This window comes from Ranitomeya variabilis, chromosome 2 (genome assembly GCF_051348905.1).
Source record: "Ranitomeya variabilis isolate aRanVar5 chromosome 2, aRanVar5.hap1, whole genome shotgun sequence".
NCBI classification, from domain to species: Eukaryota; Metazoa; Chordata; class Amphibia; order Anura; family Dendrobatidae; genus Ranitomeya; species Ranitomeya variabilis.
This window is the reverse complement of record NC_135233.1, coordinates 121,000,109-121,018,382: the sequence shown is the minus strand read 5'-3', so window position 1 is coordinate 121,018,382 and position 18,274 is coordinate 121,000,109. Positions and strand designations below refer to the sequence as shown.

General features: G+C 46.5%; 1 protein-coding gene across 1 annotated transcript in view; it reads right to left on the bottom strand.

Moving 5' to 3' along the window:
* The window catches only part of FBXO30 (F-box protein 30), a 71,766-nt gene extending 55,740 nt beyond the window's left edge, over nt 1-16,026 (bottom strand). Inside the window, exon 1 of the mRNA XM_077282900.1 lies at nt 15,807-16,026. The gene's annotated coding sequence lies outside the window, so the exon portion shown is untranslated. The remainder of the gene's footprint in view (nt 1-15,806) is intronic.
* Nucleotides 16,027-18,274: the final 2,248 nt, after the last annotated feature.

Sequence of the window (18,274 nt, the reverse complement as noted above, 5' to 3'; positions counted from 1 at the left end):
ATGTGGGGCCATTATACAGTGTGGAGCACCATGTGGCACCATTATACTGTGTGGAACACCATATGGGGCCATTATACAGTATGGAGCATCATGTGGGGCCATTATACAGTATGGAGCATCATGTGGCGCCATTATACAGTGTGGAGCACCATGTGGGGCCATTATACAGTATGGAGCATCATGTGGGGCCATTATACAGTATGGAACATCATGTGGGGCCATTATACAGTATGGAGCATCATGTGGGGCCATTATACAGTATGGAGCATGGTGCAGTATGGAGAAAGTTATTTTACTGCGGTATTATACTTATCGGCCCCTGCTCCTGTCTTGCGCCGCCATCTTGCGCCATCTTGACCTATTTCTGACAGAGGTAATGTCACAAGCGCTCAGTGTAAGTCTATGAACCTTGTTCTGGCCTCATCCTTACATTGGGTTGTGACTTCTGGATCACACTGGAGCGGATGATCCGTCAGGTTACAACCTGCAGAAGATGACCATAGTGGCGCTGAGAACAGAAGACTGCAGCGGGGCAGAAGACTAGGGTCAGGGAACTTTGATAAGTGGCACCACTCCAGCACGGCAAAACAAAAATAAACACCCCACATACACTGCAACAGTGCTTTAAATGCATCCACACCTAGGAGGAAAACCGCTGAAAAACGAGTGGTCCTATTAAAGAGGCCCAGTGAGGGGGAGGGGGGGGGGGGACCATAACCACAGAGTTTGAACAAAGCTGATAAGTTAACTTGTCACGAAACTGCTCTCAGCTGGCACCAGAGTTTGCTTGATAATCAGAGTGCACGGGCTCCTTCGTGACGGAGCCAACATCAAAACACATCCCGTCACTATAAACTAGTGCAGCTCAAAACGCATCACATGATTGTACTTCTGTTACAGCCATCAGTGGCTATGTGGATCAGCTTTTAATGGGTTGATCTATACCAAAGTTTGGATTTTATAGGTTAGTAATCCAGCACACCCACGTGTTCATAATAAGTTATCCAAGTGTGTGCACACCTCCACATCTTTCATTTTCAAATTTATTTATTCTTTTTTAGAATCCTGTATAGCCCTTTTAAAGGGAATCTGCCACATTTGACCTATCTAAACTATTAATATGGGCATATAGGATATAAACTGTTAAAACAGTCCTCCCTGTGTGTCTCATATCAAATGTGTTGTTGATGAGAAATCCTCTTTCATCACTTTATATAAGTGACCTATTCCAGGCTCCGGGGCGGTTGGTGCCTGGAGATAACTCTGCCTCCAGAGCATATTTACATAAAGGAGAGATACCGGTGTGATGTGTGACAGCCACTCTCCTGATACCTGACATCTTGCAGGTTCTTCTCAGCTCCAGCTTCCATCTCACAGGCCTGCAATTTTGTTACAATACAGCAGAGCTCAGAAGCAGAAAATGTGTTCCCAAGACAAATTTCACTTATCCTGTTGTGTGTTGGTTACCTGTCTCACACTGGGAACACATCCTTCGTGTAAATAAGCTCTGGAGGCAGAGTTATCTCCAGGCACCATCCACCCTGAAGCCTTGAAGAGGTCACTTGTATAAAGTGATAAAAAATGATCTCTCAGCAACAGCCCATCTGATATGAGACACACAGGGAGGACTATCCTCAGCATTCTATCGCCTGCATGTCCATATTAATAGTTTAGATAAGTAAAATGTGGTGACAGATTCCCTTTAGAAAGGGTTTTATACAAAAAAAAAAAAAAAAAAGGAACCCTGGTCCATATGCCTTATTAGGACACAAATATAGTGGGAGGGCATAACCTTCCACAACTGTTCCAAAGGAAATGTCCAAAGACAAGGCTTCCCCCTTCAAAAATCACTCATGTGCCAGGAGCCTGTCCCTTTAGAAAATCCCTTTAACTAGAGGGATTATTGACATTGACCTGTCAGAAGCCATCAGTATGAATATGTAATCAGGGCACGACATGAAGACCCCCCCCCCACAGGCCGTCCCAGAGCCCGAGCATATCATTAACTCAAAACAAAGGTTAAACAACAACCACAAGATGGATTTCACCCAGGTATCATTTTAATCAGTATAACAGTGCTGACCTGACACTGTCTTTATGTCTGTAAATTACTGTGCACAATCCTGACAGGTTCCCTTTAAATTGGTTATCTGCATTTCTTCAAAAACATGCATATATATATAAAAAAAAAAAAAACACACCAACAACAACACAAAACTCACCAAAAACTCAGTGTGGGAATGTGGCCTAAAAGAATACCTCTATGTGGTTTTACCAGTTCTGCATCCCCTTTATTATTATGATTGAGTGCCAGAGGTTGGACCCCGATCCCAATGATCTGTCATCACACTGAGCATCAACATCAGTCCCAGCTATCGTACAGAAGGGTAGTGGTGAATATTTAGCTTGTTTATGCCATCTCTAGCACCAATCTCCTCATCTACTTATAAAATAAAGGCCATTCATGAAAACCAGCAGCTTAACCTCATTAGTATCCTTATTCGGTAAAGGGATTTTATTTTCATGGCCATCACAATGGAATTTTTCAGTGTTGTATAAACAGTAATCTGTTATTAGATTATAACAATCCCGCATTTATTCTAAGAATTTAGGAGGTGAGGCCACTTAAACAAGTGGCAAAAAAGGAACAGGAGACAGCATATAACTATAGGTCAATCTCAGTGATCCAGAAGGAACCCGCCATCTGATACTTTATTCTTAAATGGGAATTTCCATCTTGCATATTTATGGCATATCCACAGGATATTCCATAGACCCATATGATCTGAATCCATCTCAATTACGGGACCCTAACATGCGCTAGTGACAGTGGAAAGGGGGCTCAGTACTCCCATATAAATGAGTGGGTATTCTGACCACTTCTTTACTAACAGCACCCATTCTTGAGGTAGATGCAGTTACAATGGAGAAACCCCCCAATGCTTAACCCCTTACCAACCTCCGCCGTACTATTAGGGTATGTGCACACGTTCAGGTTTTTTCACGTTTTTTCGCGATATAAACGCTATTCTGCATGTTTTGTGCAAAAAAACGCATCGCGGTAAAAAAAAGCAGCATGTTCATTAATTTTGCGGATTTTCCGCGTTTTTCCCAGCAATTCTATGCATTTGGAAAAAAACGCATGAAAAAAAGCACAAAAAACGCGTCAAAAAACGCAAAAAAAAAACGCATGCGGATTTCTGGCAGAAATGTCCGTTTTTTGTCAGGAAAATTTCTGCTAGAAATCCTGATGTGTGCACATAGCCTTACTGCGGAGGTCGGATCTCCAGCTTTGATGTGGGCGCCGGCGCTGAGCCCACATCAAAGCCGGGACATGTCAGCTGTTTTGAACAGCTGACATGTGCCCGCAATAGCGGCAGGTGAAATCGCGATTCACCCGCCGCTATTAACTAGTTAAATGCCGCTGTCAAATGCTGACAGCATGTAAGAAGTATAAAATATAACTTTTAAATGTTCTACGATAAAAAAGACACGCACATTGACCATAAATAATTATCACAATATGAAGTGCAAGTGCTCAGTGAACCAGTGCTCAAAGATTTTGTCTCAGCAATGCTTCCTGATGAACCACTGTCGTACAGGCAGCACTGTAGAAGCAAAATATACCAGGGACCAAATCAGTCACACCCTGTTGTGCCCCATGTATTGCCCCCACCCTGGCAAGTTCAGTACCAAAATGTAATACTGCACTAGTAAAAGCCCAAGATTATGTGACCCTCCGTACGCATTTCTTCCTCTGCAAAGAAGATTCATCAGAGAAGTAAATGACCTGTAGGGGTAAAAGGGGTTTAAAGACCAAAAAAGAAGGAGTTCCTGCAATGGCAGATGACTCAAAGGCAGGGACTAACCAGTCATAAAATAAGGGTTCTGAGTGACACGATCGGGTAGACCCTGCCTTCGAGTCACCTGCCACTGTAGGAACTCAATCTTTTTTGGTCTTTAAAGCCTCACACACCTGATGAAGACATAACGAAACGTATGTTGGGGAGGTGGGAACACTGCAGCAAATAGTACTCTTGCATGTATGTCATGCTATTAAAACTATTGTCCCTTTCCCTTAATTTACCTGGGAAAATTTACTCAGTATTACTATTATATACTAGGACCTTTGGTTTGGTCACGTTTTTATTATCACCATTCGTATATGTAAAGGTTTGTGCATACGTTGCGGATTTGGCTCTGCAGATCCGCAGCAGTTTTCCATGCATTGTACAGTACCATGTAAACCTATGGAAAACCAAATCCGCTGTGCCCATGCTACGGAAAATTCTGCGAAGAAACGCAGCGATTTATTTTCTGCAGCATGTCAATTCTTTGTGCGGAATCCGCAGCACTTTACACCTATTCCATAATAGGATTCCGCCGGTGTAACAATGCATGCGAAATCCACAGGGAATCTGCAGGTCATTTTATCTATGGATTCTGCAGAATCTGCGAGGAAAAATCTGCAATGGAATCCGCAACGTGTGCACATACCCTAAGTGTTGCACTGCTGTAGCCTCGGACCTATAATATACCGTATATACTCGAGTATAAGCCGACCCGAGTATAAGCCGACCCCCCTAATTTTGCCACAAAAAACTGGGAAAACTTATTGACTCGAGTATAAGCCTAGGGTGGAAAATGCAGCAGGTACCGGTGAATTTCAAAATTAAAAATAGATACTCCATACCGTTCATTATGGCCCCATAGATGCTCCACATAAAGCTGTGCCATATATACAATGCTCTGCACCGTTGCCCCATAGCTGTGCCATATATATAGTGCTCTGCACCGTTGCCCCATAGCTGTGCCATATATATAGTGCTCTGCACCATTGCCCCATAGCTGTGCCATATAGTGCTCTGCACCGTTATTGCCCCATAGCTGTGCCATATAGTGCTCTGCACCGTTATTGCCCCATAGCTGTGCCATATAGTGCTCTGCACCATTGCCCCATAGCTGTGCCATATAGTGCTCTGCACCGTTGCCCCATAGCTGTGCCATATAGTGCTCTGCACCGTTATTGCCCCATAGCTGTGCCATATAGTGCTCTGCACCGTTATTGCCCCATAGCTGTGCCATATAGTGCTCTGCACCGTCCATTATTGCCCCATAGCTGTGCTGCTGCAATAAAATAATAAAACACATACTCACCTCTCTTGCTTGCAGCTCCTCGGCGCCATCTTCCCGGCGTCTCCCTGCACTGACTGATCAGGCAGAGGGCGGCGCGCACACTATATGCGTCATCGCGCCCTCTGACCTGCACAGTCAGTGCAGAGAGACGCCGGGAAGATGGCGCGACGCCCGGCGTGTGGAACAAGGACAGGTGAATATGCGATACTTACCTGCTCCCGGCGTCCCGCTCCTTCCCCCGGACAGCTGGTCTTCGGTGCCGCAGCCTCTTCCTCTATCAGCGGTCACCGGCACCGCTGATTAGAGAAATGAATTATGCGGCTCCGCCCCTATGGGGGGTGGAGCAGCCTATTCATTTCTCTAATGAGCGGTCCCACGTGACCGCTCAGGGGACGAGGCTGCGGCACCCGGAGACCGTGGGACGGGCAGGGGGAGCGCCAGGATCGCCGGGACTAGGTGAGTATGCCTCAGCGCCCTCTCCCCCTCACCCGCCGACCCCACCACCGATCATGACTCGAGTATAAGCCGAGAGGGGCACTATCAGCCCAAAAATTTGGGCTGAAAATCTCGGCTTATACTCGAGTATATACGGTACCACATATATACACATATTAATATAATTATTTGATTGTTCCGTATAGGCCTGTTATACTATATCAGACCCCTGCTGTCTTTTCCAAAATGAAAAAAAAAAAACAAAAAAAAAACAAAAACATTTTCAATGGTAGATTTTATTTTTTTTTTTAATCTGAAAAGTTGATTTTTTTTTTCAGGAAAAAAAATATAAAATATGGGTTTGTCATTTTGTGAGACAACTAATATTTATACTTTTCTGTGGATGGAACTATGTGAGCGAGTTGTTTTGAGCTAACATGTTTATTGACAATGTGTGTACATACGTTTTGGTTGCTTTTTATTCCATTTTTTGCAGGAGGTGTAAATTCGGCCATTTAAAAGGTTTACCATATGGATTCATTCATTTTATACTTCGATAGATTAGACAGAAGGAACACATTTTTATATTTTTAATTGATGAAAGGTTCAAACCTGGGACTCCTAGGCACACAAAAATGTTAGCCATGGGATCTTTTAACAGGACCTCCAAAGCTCTCAGAACGCCACAACTGCACTCTGGGGAGAAGAAGTTGAAGAAGGGGGAAAGGTTCGATGGGCTCTAGAAATGGTGTGCCACCCTGACAGCATCATCTATATGTTGCTGCCAAAGACTGAGGGTATGTGCACACGTTGCGGATTCTCTTCGGATCCGCAGCGTTTTTTGAGGTGCAGAAACGCTGCAGATCCGCAAATGATTTACAGTACAATGTAAATCAATGAGAAAAAAAAAAAAATGTTGTGCACACTTTGCGGAAAATCCGCTGCGGAAACGCTGCGGTTTAAAAGAAGTAGCATGTCATTTCTTTTTTGTGAATCTGCAGCGTTTTTGTACCCACTCCATTATACAAAAACCGCAGGGGTAAAAACCGCAGCAAATCCGCAAGAAAACCGCAGCAAAAACGCCAAAAAAAACGCTGCGGAACCGCCCAAAAAAACGCAGGTGCGTTTTCTGCCAGGAGAGACAGAATCCGCACCAGAAATTCCTAAGCCTAATCCGCAACATGTGCACATAGCCTAAATGACATTTCAGGGATTATAAGCAGAAATGAGAGCAAGATTCAGTCACTCCTGCTACAGCTGGATTTCAGCTGTATAACAGTTGGCTTCCATCAAGTTATGAGGAGCTACACCTCTGAGCCGTACCATACACTCACACCAAGCATGCACAATACATTTATGACATGTCAGCGTTAAAAGGAACCTGTCATGTGCTAAAATGTTTATTTGCAGAGATAAGGTTAATCATCAGGTACAATGTTAATCTACAAGTAAATATCAATAACATGCTGCCTAGCTTACTAAAAGCATTTACCACTGGATGATCTTACATCCTCCCAGGAGCTGCTAACTTTCAGACACAGGGGCATGCATAGAGCAGTTAGCTTCACTTTACTATTGATTTTCTCCTGGTGGACATGCCTTCAGTAAGATGGCTGGGCAGCATTTTCAAAGCATTTACCTGTAGATAGTAAATAGTGTTTTGCTTTTTGGGGTTTTTTTTTGTTGGGGGGGGAAGGGGAATACGATTATTTAGAAAGAAGGAATATAAACCAGCTCACCCGTGATGCATAAACCAATCTTCGGGAGCACGGACCCGCTGTGTCCAGGCGTATAGAATCCAAAAAAGAAAAGAATGTCCAGCTTCACCGAATCCGTAAAAAAGAGTTTTCTTTATTCACCTGGTCATGATTAAGGGAGCTTAGTCTCCAGAAACGCGTTGAGATTCTTACCCATATGGTTCGTGCTGAAGTCTGTATCCTCTATGCTTAAAAGTTTGTGAATAAAGAAAACTCTTTTTTACGGATTCGGTGAAGCTGGACATTCTTTTCTTTTTTGAATACGATTATTTCCCTTTAAAAGGTGATGAACGCCTTTGACATTTAAAAATAATTTTAATAGGCTCCTGATTATCCTTCGTTAACAGAGCTTCCTAATTGCAATAAAGATTCAGTCCACAATCTTGTTCCCTGCATTTTTTTTCCAGACCCCTTACAAGTAGTTACAGTCTGACACAACCTTCAGATCTTTCTGTTGTAGGAGTGTCTCTCCCAGTAATGTAGGCTGTATAGGGCGTCTGCATGTAACCACTTGCTTTCATGAATCAGAACAGCTCCTATACTGTACTCATTTGCTCTCCATTTGCTTTCTACTTTGTCTATAGAAGTTTACTTTGCCCTCTCAGAGATACTTTATCCACTGCAAATCTGTGTGCAACCACCTCCTTCCAGCTAGCTCTAAAGCCTCAGACTTTTTTACGCTACTTTCAAAAGGAAAAAAATAGGGAAGTTATTCATTCATTTTTAAATCTGTATGTCCATTTATACAATAAGTGTGATACCTTCTACTATGGCATTAAACAGTTTTAAAAAAGCCGCGTAGAATATAATGAAAAAAATATAAAAATATTTCCAGATACTCTGAATACATGTGAGGAATGCCTGTTTGTTAGGGAATTCCCACATGTATTCAGCGTATCTGGAAGCTGTAAATCATGCAACTGAGGCGATGAAAACTATATCTCCGAGCATTAACAAATACTCGGAGGTCACCCGAGCGTGCTCGGGAAAACCCGAGCAACGAGTACACTCGCTCATCACTAATAAACACACTATTTAGAAAGTTGTTTAAGGCCGGGTGCACAAGATCCGGAAGTAACAGAGCTTTGAAAGCAGTGCATGTTCACGGCGTCCAAAGTGCTGCAGTCTATTGAACGCAGGTGAATCCGTATGTGCTCACTGAACAGTGCGGATTCAACGCGTTCAATACATTCTATAGATGCAGCTTCTCTTGCGGAGGCTGGCGTCTCCGCAAGAGAAATTGACATGCTACGATCTGGAATGACACGCCACATGTCAGTCTCCGAGGGGTAGCTGTGGGCATATGTGTATGCATAGTCGACATAGGATTTCATGAAATCCCATCCACTATGCCGGAACATTTGGCCGCTGCAGGCTTGAAGCCGCATAAATACGCAGCGTCCAACCCGCAGCAATTACTGATCATGTGCACATACCCTGAAAGCACCACTCCAGCAGGTTTTTTTTTTTTATTTCATAAATTGAGTTGTATCAATAATCCACGTTACCTGCCCCCCAGTAATATACTTACAAGATGTCGACCTCTACTCTTCTTGGCACCGCAAGGTCCTGCAGCTCCTGTCTGACATGAAGACAGAGGTAACAGTCACAATTCTCAGTGAAAGTGTATGAGAGCAGAGTTCTGGCTCTCAGACTTACATTAGGAAGTGACCTCCAGCTGCTCAGCAAACACTGGAGTGATCCAGCAGGTCACAAACTGCAGAAAACAAAAGGAGCGGCAAAGAGGACAGAAGACAGCGGCGGGTAAGTATATTACTGGGCGAATGGAATTTATAATTAGTGATACACTTTGGCGATGAAAAAAAATAAACAAAAACGTGGGAGTGGTGCTTTAACTTTGTTTCTAAAAAGCAAACAACCAAAAAAATACAAATCTGTCTGAAGGTTTGCATAACTTTGAACCACAGAGTACCTGATTACTATAGTCATCTCTGTCCCTAGCCACTCTCTGGGAGGGTAGCATGATCTTGATGACAGGTATCCATTGGCGTAAAAAAAAAACCCACACTATTCTAGAATCAAATTCATTTTGCCAAGTGTTCATGTCATGCATAGGCCGCAGCCTCGGCGCCACCCGTGCCAGGCATAGGCCGCAGCCTCGGCGCCACCCGTGCCAGGCATAGGCCGCAGCCTCGGCGCCACCCGTGCCAGGCATAGGCCGCAGCCTCGGCGCCACCCGTGCCAGGCATAGGCCGCAGCCTCGGCGCCACCCGTGCCAGGCATAGGCCGCAGCCTCGGCGCCACCCGTGCCAGGCATAGGCCGCAGTCCTCTCATTGCTTGAACTGTATAAATGCTACATGAGCAGCAATGAATTTCTGACTTTAAGGAGACCTACAAAATCTGTGTTTGGAACAGATTATGCAAAGAGCCAACTGTGATCAAAGCTGACTGACACAAACCTGGAAAAGCAATTGTGAGTTGCGTCATCACCTAACATCACAAAAAAGCAGTTCTAGTCACCACATTAGGGGAGGGGGTTAATTAAATGTTTGACCAATATGCAGGATCATTTTTAAGAGTTAATCATTTTGTATAGCTCTGGAATGATGGTATAAATATACAAATGGCACTTGGCAAAAAAAAAATTCCCCATCCCAGATCTAAGGGTTATGGGTTATGTCTGCATCTCTACGCAATCCAAGCAGACTGCGATACTGCCAGCACTGCTTAGTTACATCTGCTTTTCAGCCCTTTGGCTGTCCCTGCAAACAACTCAAAGGGAAAACCAAGCGGCTGCAGACCGTAGTTTACCCAGGTCTGGTCTTAGGGTACCGTCACACATTGAAATTTTCATCGCTGCGACGGCACGATTCGTGCCGTCGCAGCGTCGTATAATCATCGCTCCAGCATCGTAGACTGCGGTCACACGTTGCAATCACGGCGCTGGAGCGATGCCGAAGTCCCCGGCGCTCTGCTCTCACTTTCCGGCCGGCACTCAGAGCAGGAAGCAGACGGCAAGGGACCTGAAGGACACCGACGGGTGAGTATGTACGGTTTGTTTTTTTACGTTTACGCTTGTAACCAGGGTAAACATCGGGTTACTAAGCGCGGCCCTGCGCTTAGTTACCCGATGTTTACCCTGGTTACAAGCGAAGACATCGCTGGATCGCTGTCACACACAACAATCCAGCGATGTCAGCGGGTGATCAAGCGACGAAAGAAAGTTCCAAACGATCTGCTACGACGTACGATTCTCAGCAGGATCCCTGATCGCTGCTGCGTGTCAGACACAGCGATATCGTAACGATATCGCTAGAACGTCACGAATCGTAACGTCGTAGCGATGGAAATTTCACTGTGTGACGGTACCCTTAGGCAAATACCCTACAGCATCTAGTGAGGCGCCATTTAGACATGAGAAGCAACTTTCCAGAAATGTAAGTGAAACAGTAGCAGATGAAAATCCAATTCATCTACCCCTGGGCATGGCCCTGAATGTCATGCGTCACCCTGTATTTGTTGTTGGCGGATTGGGCCTTGTATACCTACATAATAAGCACTCACTCAAAGTTAGAAGAGAGCAAATACAGGCAATGATAAGAGGTGTTCCTTCTGTGATTCATGCAGTGAGGGAGGACGTCTGCATCCTGTACCTTGCCAATTGCCCTATAATAGACACTTTATAGTACTTACAGGCCTGGACCAAGCCAGTCTCCATCACGCTTCAGTATATTCGCGCTGATCTTACTGACCATGGCCTTAATCATGGAATATATCAATAAGGCAGTTGTATGGAAGGACAGCATCTCATTCTATAGATCAACCTCAATAAACCGCAAGGCAGTCCAGTTGCCAGTTACAATATGGTCACAGCAGCCAGAAATGTACAGCTACTAGAAGCAAGGTATGTGATCTGAATTCCACCACTTCTGCCCGGGACAATGCACTTCGCATACACCACCATATTCCTGGCTCAGAAACCGACAAATCCTCACAGCGCCTGCGCTGGGGAAAATCAAGTCTGCAGTCACACAGAGTGACTGCAGACTTATAATTTTAGACTGGATAACACCTTTAAAAGGGGTTTGCCACATTTATAGCGATTGGATAGGTCCTCAACATCAGAGCGTTGGGGATACAACACCAATCAACTGTTACCAGCTCTGACAGCGGGCAGATGGAAAGTGTGTACCAAGGGGACAAAAAACTGTTCAGAAACAATGTTTTAGTGACCTGAATGAATTAAAGCTAACCCAGCAGTCAACTAGCAAAACTTTTCTTAGAGTTTGCTCAAAAGTTTATACAATGCGGTAAAACACACGAGCTGAGAAACTTGCCCCATTTCTAGATATCAGTCCGCTGCACTTCTGGCCGATGCTTGACACAGCAGAGTTTCCAGTATCTGCACGTCATCAGTGCTGTGAAGGGGGCTGGTTGATTAGCTCATTTCAGTGGCCAGTTGCCTTCTCAGTGTCTGCATATGCCATTTTGACCTGCCCCCTTCATACACAAGAAATGGTCATGAACACATAAGGGTATGTGTCCACGTTCAGGAAACGCTGCGTGTTTGACGCTGCGCAGAGCCGCAGCGTCAAACACGCAGCGTCTAGATGTTACAGCATAGTGGAGGGGATTTTATCAAATCCCGTCTCCACTATGCGTGGTAACACGCACCCGGCGGCCCTGCGATTCCGGACATGCTGCACGTCTTTTAAGATCGCAGCATGTCCGTGTACCTTGCGGCGCCGCTGCAAGGTAAATCACAGGGCCCTGTGTGGGGTGCGATGATACCCGATGTGTGCAATGAACACATCCGGCATCATCGCGTCACAGAAGGGGGCGGGGCTTAGGGCGGAGCGGGTTTGCCGCTCCGTCCAAACCGCCGGCCATCCTGAAAGTGGACACATACCCTAAGAAATACTATTTTGTGCCAAACAGCCTGGCAGCAGAGCTGCTGGGATCGGCACAGATGTTTGCAGATGGGCCACCTGTGACAATACAATATGGTATATTAGGACATCTAGTATCATCACAGGAGCAATGATGTAGGGATAACGGAAACACTAGTAATCCAGAATGACGCATCCGGAGTCACTGTGGACATAACCTTTTATGGAGGCATCTGATATTGATACTTTATAGGTCATTAGTATCAGATTTGTGGGGTCTGACACCATACTGATCAGCCATTACGCTCCAGCAGTGGTCGGTGTAAACGTTAATGGCCCCATACTGTTCAGCACCCCATACTGTACAGTTTACATCCGGACAGTATTGGAGCTTAACCACTGATCAGTGCCAAGTCTTCACTAATCTAATGCTGAAGGCATCTCCCTGGGATAGGGAATCAATATTACATGCCCAGACCATCACTAATAAATATTATAAAAGGAATTGTCTCATTTCTTTAGTCTTAAGCTTCATGTACAGGTGGTAATTCAGGGGTACATGGAGACACCTGTGGCTCTGGATTTCATGTACTGCCAAATGCAACACAATATAGAGGTATTCTGCCATGGAAGTAATGCTTTAAATGGAAAATTCCGATCTAACCCCTTAGTGACTGAGCAAAATTTTTGAAATCTGACCAGTGTCACTTTATGTGGTAATAACTCTGGAATGCTTCAACTTATCTCATTGATTTTGAGACTGTTTTTTCGTGACATACTGTACTTTATGATAGTCGTAAATTGATGTTGATATTTTCTGCGTTTATTTATATAAATATCAGAAATGTTACCAAAACTTAAAAAAAAAATTGTAGTTTTCAAAATTTGAATGATTATCCCTTAAATCAAGATAGTCATTATTAATAAATAACATTTTTCACATGACTTCTTGACATTAGCACCATTTGCAAAATGTTTAATTTTGTTCGCATTTTGGAAGGTTTAAAAATGTAGCAGTATTTTTTCAAGGAAATTAAAACATTGTTTTAGGGACCTATTAAATTTTGACGTGACTTTTGGGGTCCTATATATTGGAAATCCCCAAAAGTGATACCATTCTAAAAACAGCACACCCCCCTCCCCCCAGACATATTCAAAATTGCTTTTTCAATAATGTGTCCAAAATTACCATATGGCACTTTAGAATATATGAAACAACAACGTGGACAATCAGTTGTATTAACTCCTGAGTCCAAAGAAGAGAACCATGAAATTATCACTAAAAAAACATTACATATAGCGTTTTTTGGTCCCGACGGTCCGCCACAACACGGCGCAACCGTCGCACGACGGTTGCGACGTGTGTCAATCCGTCGCAATACGTCGCTTAATGTAAGTCTATGGGGAAAAACGCATCCTGCAAGCACTTTTGCAGGATGCGTTTTTTCGGCAAAACGACGCATTGTGGCGGATTGCAGTTAACGCTAGTGTGAAAGTAGCCTAACAATAGTTTTTTTTGTGATAATCTCACGGTTCTCTTCTTTGGACTCAGGAGTTAATACAACTCATATTCAAAATTGCTGTCAGGTAGTTTATTAACCCTTCAGGTGCTTTTCAGGAAATAATGCAAAGTGGCATAACAAGAATGAAGAAATTGATTTTTACGATCTAAATGTTGACATCTTCTAAACAGTTCCCTGTAGCCGGCAGACTCTACAGCCATTATTTGGACATGAATTGCCATGGCAAACAATAGGACCACATGATCATGATCTCAGGGTGCCGATGAGGCTAAAGAGGGAGCCCCCACACTCTGTTAACCATCTAGATTCAGTAATCTTTATTGACAGCAGCATTTAAGAGGTTAAACAACTAGAGTTGGCACCAACACAAATCATGGTGGATGCAGTAAGTTGTCAGCTATAGTGTACAGCTGACAGCTACAGGATTGTCACCTTGTCGGGGGATGCTAGTCTCTTATAATGCAGGTCAGTAAAAAGATGTATTGGTGGTCACTAAGGGGTTAATATGGCATGGGATGGGCAAATTAATCATGCTGGATTATTAGAAGCATAGAAGTACTACCTACTGAAATAAAAATACACCCAGACTATGAGAAAACACAACCACCAAGGAGGGGATGGGGTAATCACTGACCACTACCTTATGTCTATGGCTTTAGGCTCAGTGTACACACAGACGGTCACGTGACAAACGTTGTGCAATTTTTACCCCATGTAGTAGGTGCATGAAACCTTATGACTACGGACAACAACTGTGACACTACAAAATGCCTCACAGCTGAGAGGCCGCAACACCGGGGACCCTCCATACAGACAACTATGGTGTGTGGTCAGGTCACACAAGTGCACGGAGAGTGACACTGCAAAATGCCGGCAGACCGTGCACTGACAGTGGAGGGGTGAAGAGAACACTGAGCAATACTCTGGTATATCCTTAAAATGTAGGAGTTCTCCGAGCCCCCACAACAATACGTGTCACCTGTTAAGTGGGGGCAGCTAGGAAACGACCTCTGCATTGTTACTGGAGCCCCCTTATCATTAGGGAACTGTTACAGAAGCAATTTTCCAACACATTAAGCGTAGAACTGGTTGTAGCCATCACAGGAACACTCGGCTCTGGGTGTGAGTGAGGGGACGGCGGAACTGAAGACCCCACAATAAACTCACCATATAGATAACCACACACCGGCCAGTGGTATATAACCGCACAGCCGAAGGATACCCTCACAGCACAGCGCATACGGGACCAGCCCACAGGGACCTCCACGGGACCAGCCCACACAGGACCTTCCGATGGGGACCCCCACAGCGCAGCGCACAGGGACCAGCCCACAGGGACCAGCCCACAGGGACCAGCCCACAGGGACCAGCCCACGGGACCAGCCCACAGGGACCAGCCCACAGGGACCAGCCCACAGGGACCAGCCCACAGGGACCAGCCCACAGGGACCAGCCCACGGGACCAGCCCACGGGACCAGCCCACAGGGACCCCCACGGGACCAGCCCACAGGGACCCCCACGGGACCAGCCCACAGGGACCCCCACGGGACCAGCCCACAGGGACCCCCACGGGACCAGCCCACAGGGACCCCCACGGGACCAGCCCACAGGGACCCCCACGGGACCAGCCCACAGGGAACCCCACGGGACCAGCCCACAGGGAACCCCACGGGACCAGCCCACAGGGACCCCCACGGGACCAGCCCACAGGGACCCCCACGGGACCAGCCCACAGGGACCCCCACGGGACCAGCCCACAGGGACCTCCACGGGACCAGCCCACACAGGACCTTCCGATGGGGACCCCCACAGCGCAGAACACACAGGACCTGCCGACTGGGACCCCTGCGGCACAGCCCCCTTTGGGACCCCATGGCGCAGCCCACACGGACCAGCTGACAGGAACCCACAGGGAGCAGCCCACACAGGTGCAGCCAACAAGGACCTGAGGGCACAGTCTTCTTTGCTAAGTTGTCCGAATGACGTCACATATCCCCTTATATCGCAAGTTACGTCACGACACACAGAGCCCAGTGTACCCCACACACCGAGCTCACAACACTACGCCAGGCTGCTGAGGTACAAGGGGCCTAGAGTTCTCACCTCGTCCCGTCTGTGCAGGACACACGAGCTGGGCACAGCCGCTGCGGCCGCCTCCTCCGGTCTGGCCGTGGCCTCCTCACTGCCACAAGCCGCCGCTACCTCTCCACTTGCTTTTAAACCTGAGTTTTCCGGTCGCCGCTCCGCTGCATCTGCTGAGCCCCCGGCACGCACACTCGTCTGCCTGCTCTGTTTCTCCGCCGTCCTTCCCGTCGCCTTGTCGTCATCATTAGCGTCACACATCCCCTCCCACTTCCCGCCTCCGACGGTGACGTCACCGGGGCGCCACTAGTGGTCGCTCTGTGAGCGCGGAGCCATTTTGTTGGAGGGAAGGAGTATGAGGGGAATTACTCGTTCACCCCACTGACCTCAGAGTCAGACACTAGGATGGTGACTCAGGACTTTCATGGAATATGAAGCTTTTGGGCTCTAATGTAAAATCTAAGCGCGCACTTTCCAACCTTCATAAGATAGGAAGATGGAGGAACTATGCAATATTTAGGTTTCCCCCTTAACCACAAACCATAGCCACAGCCATGCAGGGCGCAGACCCCCGATACTGGAAGAGTGTGGACCGCCGAGTCTGCAGGGTGCGGACTCTCGAGACTGGCAGGGCGCAGACCCCCGAGACTGGCAGGGCGCAGACCCCCGAGACTGGCTGCACATGATACTTCGTACCGTATAATGGCCACACATAGCTGCTCCTACACACGCGGCTGCGCTCCGTACACCTCGTACTCATTTAGCTGCGCTCCATACACCTCATACACACACGACTCCGCTCCGTACACCTCATACACACGGCTCCGCTCCGTACACCTCATACACACACGACTCCGCTCCGTACACCTCATACACACGGCTCCGCTCCGTACACCTCATACACACGGCTCCGCTCCGTACACCTCATACACACGGCTCCGCTCCGTACACCTCATACACACACGGCTCCGCTCCGTACACCTCATACACACGGCTCCGCTCCGTACACCTCATACACACACGGCTCCGCTCCGTACACCTCATACACACGGCTCCGCTCCGTACACCTCATACACACGGCTCCGCTCCGTACACCTCATACACACGGCTCCGCTCCGTACACCTCATACACACGGCTCCGCTCCGTACACCTCATACACACACGACTCCGCTCCGTACACCTCATACACACACGGCTCCGCTCCGTACACCTCGTACACACGCGGCTGCGCTCCATACACCTCATACACACACGGCTCCGCTCCATACACCTCATACACATTCAGCTCCGCTCCATACACCTTTTGCCTTTTGAAAAGATTTTTTATAATTTTTTTTTTCTCTGGCGCCCCCTTAGGGTCAGCGCCCTAGGCGGCCGCCTAGTTCGCCTATACGTTCGGGCCAGCCCTGCCTCGTCTGTAAGGCCATGTTCACACATAGTGTAAATGCTGCATTTTTTCACACCAAAAAATTAGCATTTAGGTAACTGTCTAAGGCCAGCGTCACACTGGCGAGTTTTACGGAAGTATGAGAGGTGCAGAAAATACGGATTGCATACGGTACAATGATTATGGCCCAGCTCCTATCTGCCGTATTTTACTGATCCTTATTATATGGTCTTGTATGGCCGCAGAAAATCGCAGCATGCTGCGTTTGTCACCATATTGCGCAAAAAAATGAAAGTCTATGGGGGCGAGAAAAATACGGATTACACACGGACCATGCGTGTGACTTGCGAGAAATACGCAGCGGTGTTATAGAGAAAAGCCGGCAATTCAGTGCGGTGTACAGTAAAATCACACTGACAGGTTAGAATGGAATAGATAGAATAAATGTCTACACAGAATAGGTATATATATCAGTGAGACACATATATATATATATATATATTTCATACAGCGCTAGATATCATAAAAGCCAGTAATTCAATTGCCGGCTTTTCATTTCTACTTCCCAAACCCGACAGGATATGAGACATGGTTTACATACAGTAAACCATCTCATATCCCTTTTTTTTTTTGCATATTCCACACTACTGTTAGTAGTGTTTATGTGCAAAATTTGGGCCCTCTAGCTATTAAATTAAAGGGTTAAATCGTGGAAAAAAATGGCTTGGGCTCCCGCACAGTTTTCTCCGCCAGAGTGGTAAAGCCAGTGACTGAGGGCAGATATTAATAGCCTAGAGAGGGTCCATGGTTATTGGCCCCCCCTGGCTACAAACATCTGCCCCCAGCCACCCCAGAAAAGGCACATCTGGAAGATGCGCCTATTCTGGCATTTGGCCACTCTCTTCCTACTCCTGTGTAGTAGTGCACGATGCATGGACATACGTCGCGATCCGTTGGCAATACAAGTCTATGGGCAAAAAACGCATCCTACAGGCACATTTGCAGGATCCGTTTTTTGCCCAAAACGACGGATTGCGACGGATTAAAAAAAATGCTAGTGTGAAAGTAGCCTTAGGCCGGCGTCACACTTGGCGTAAGACA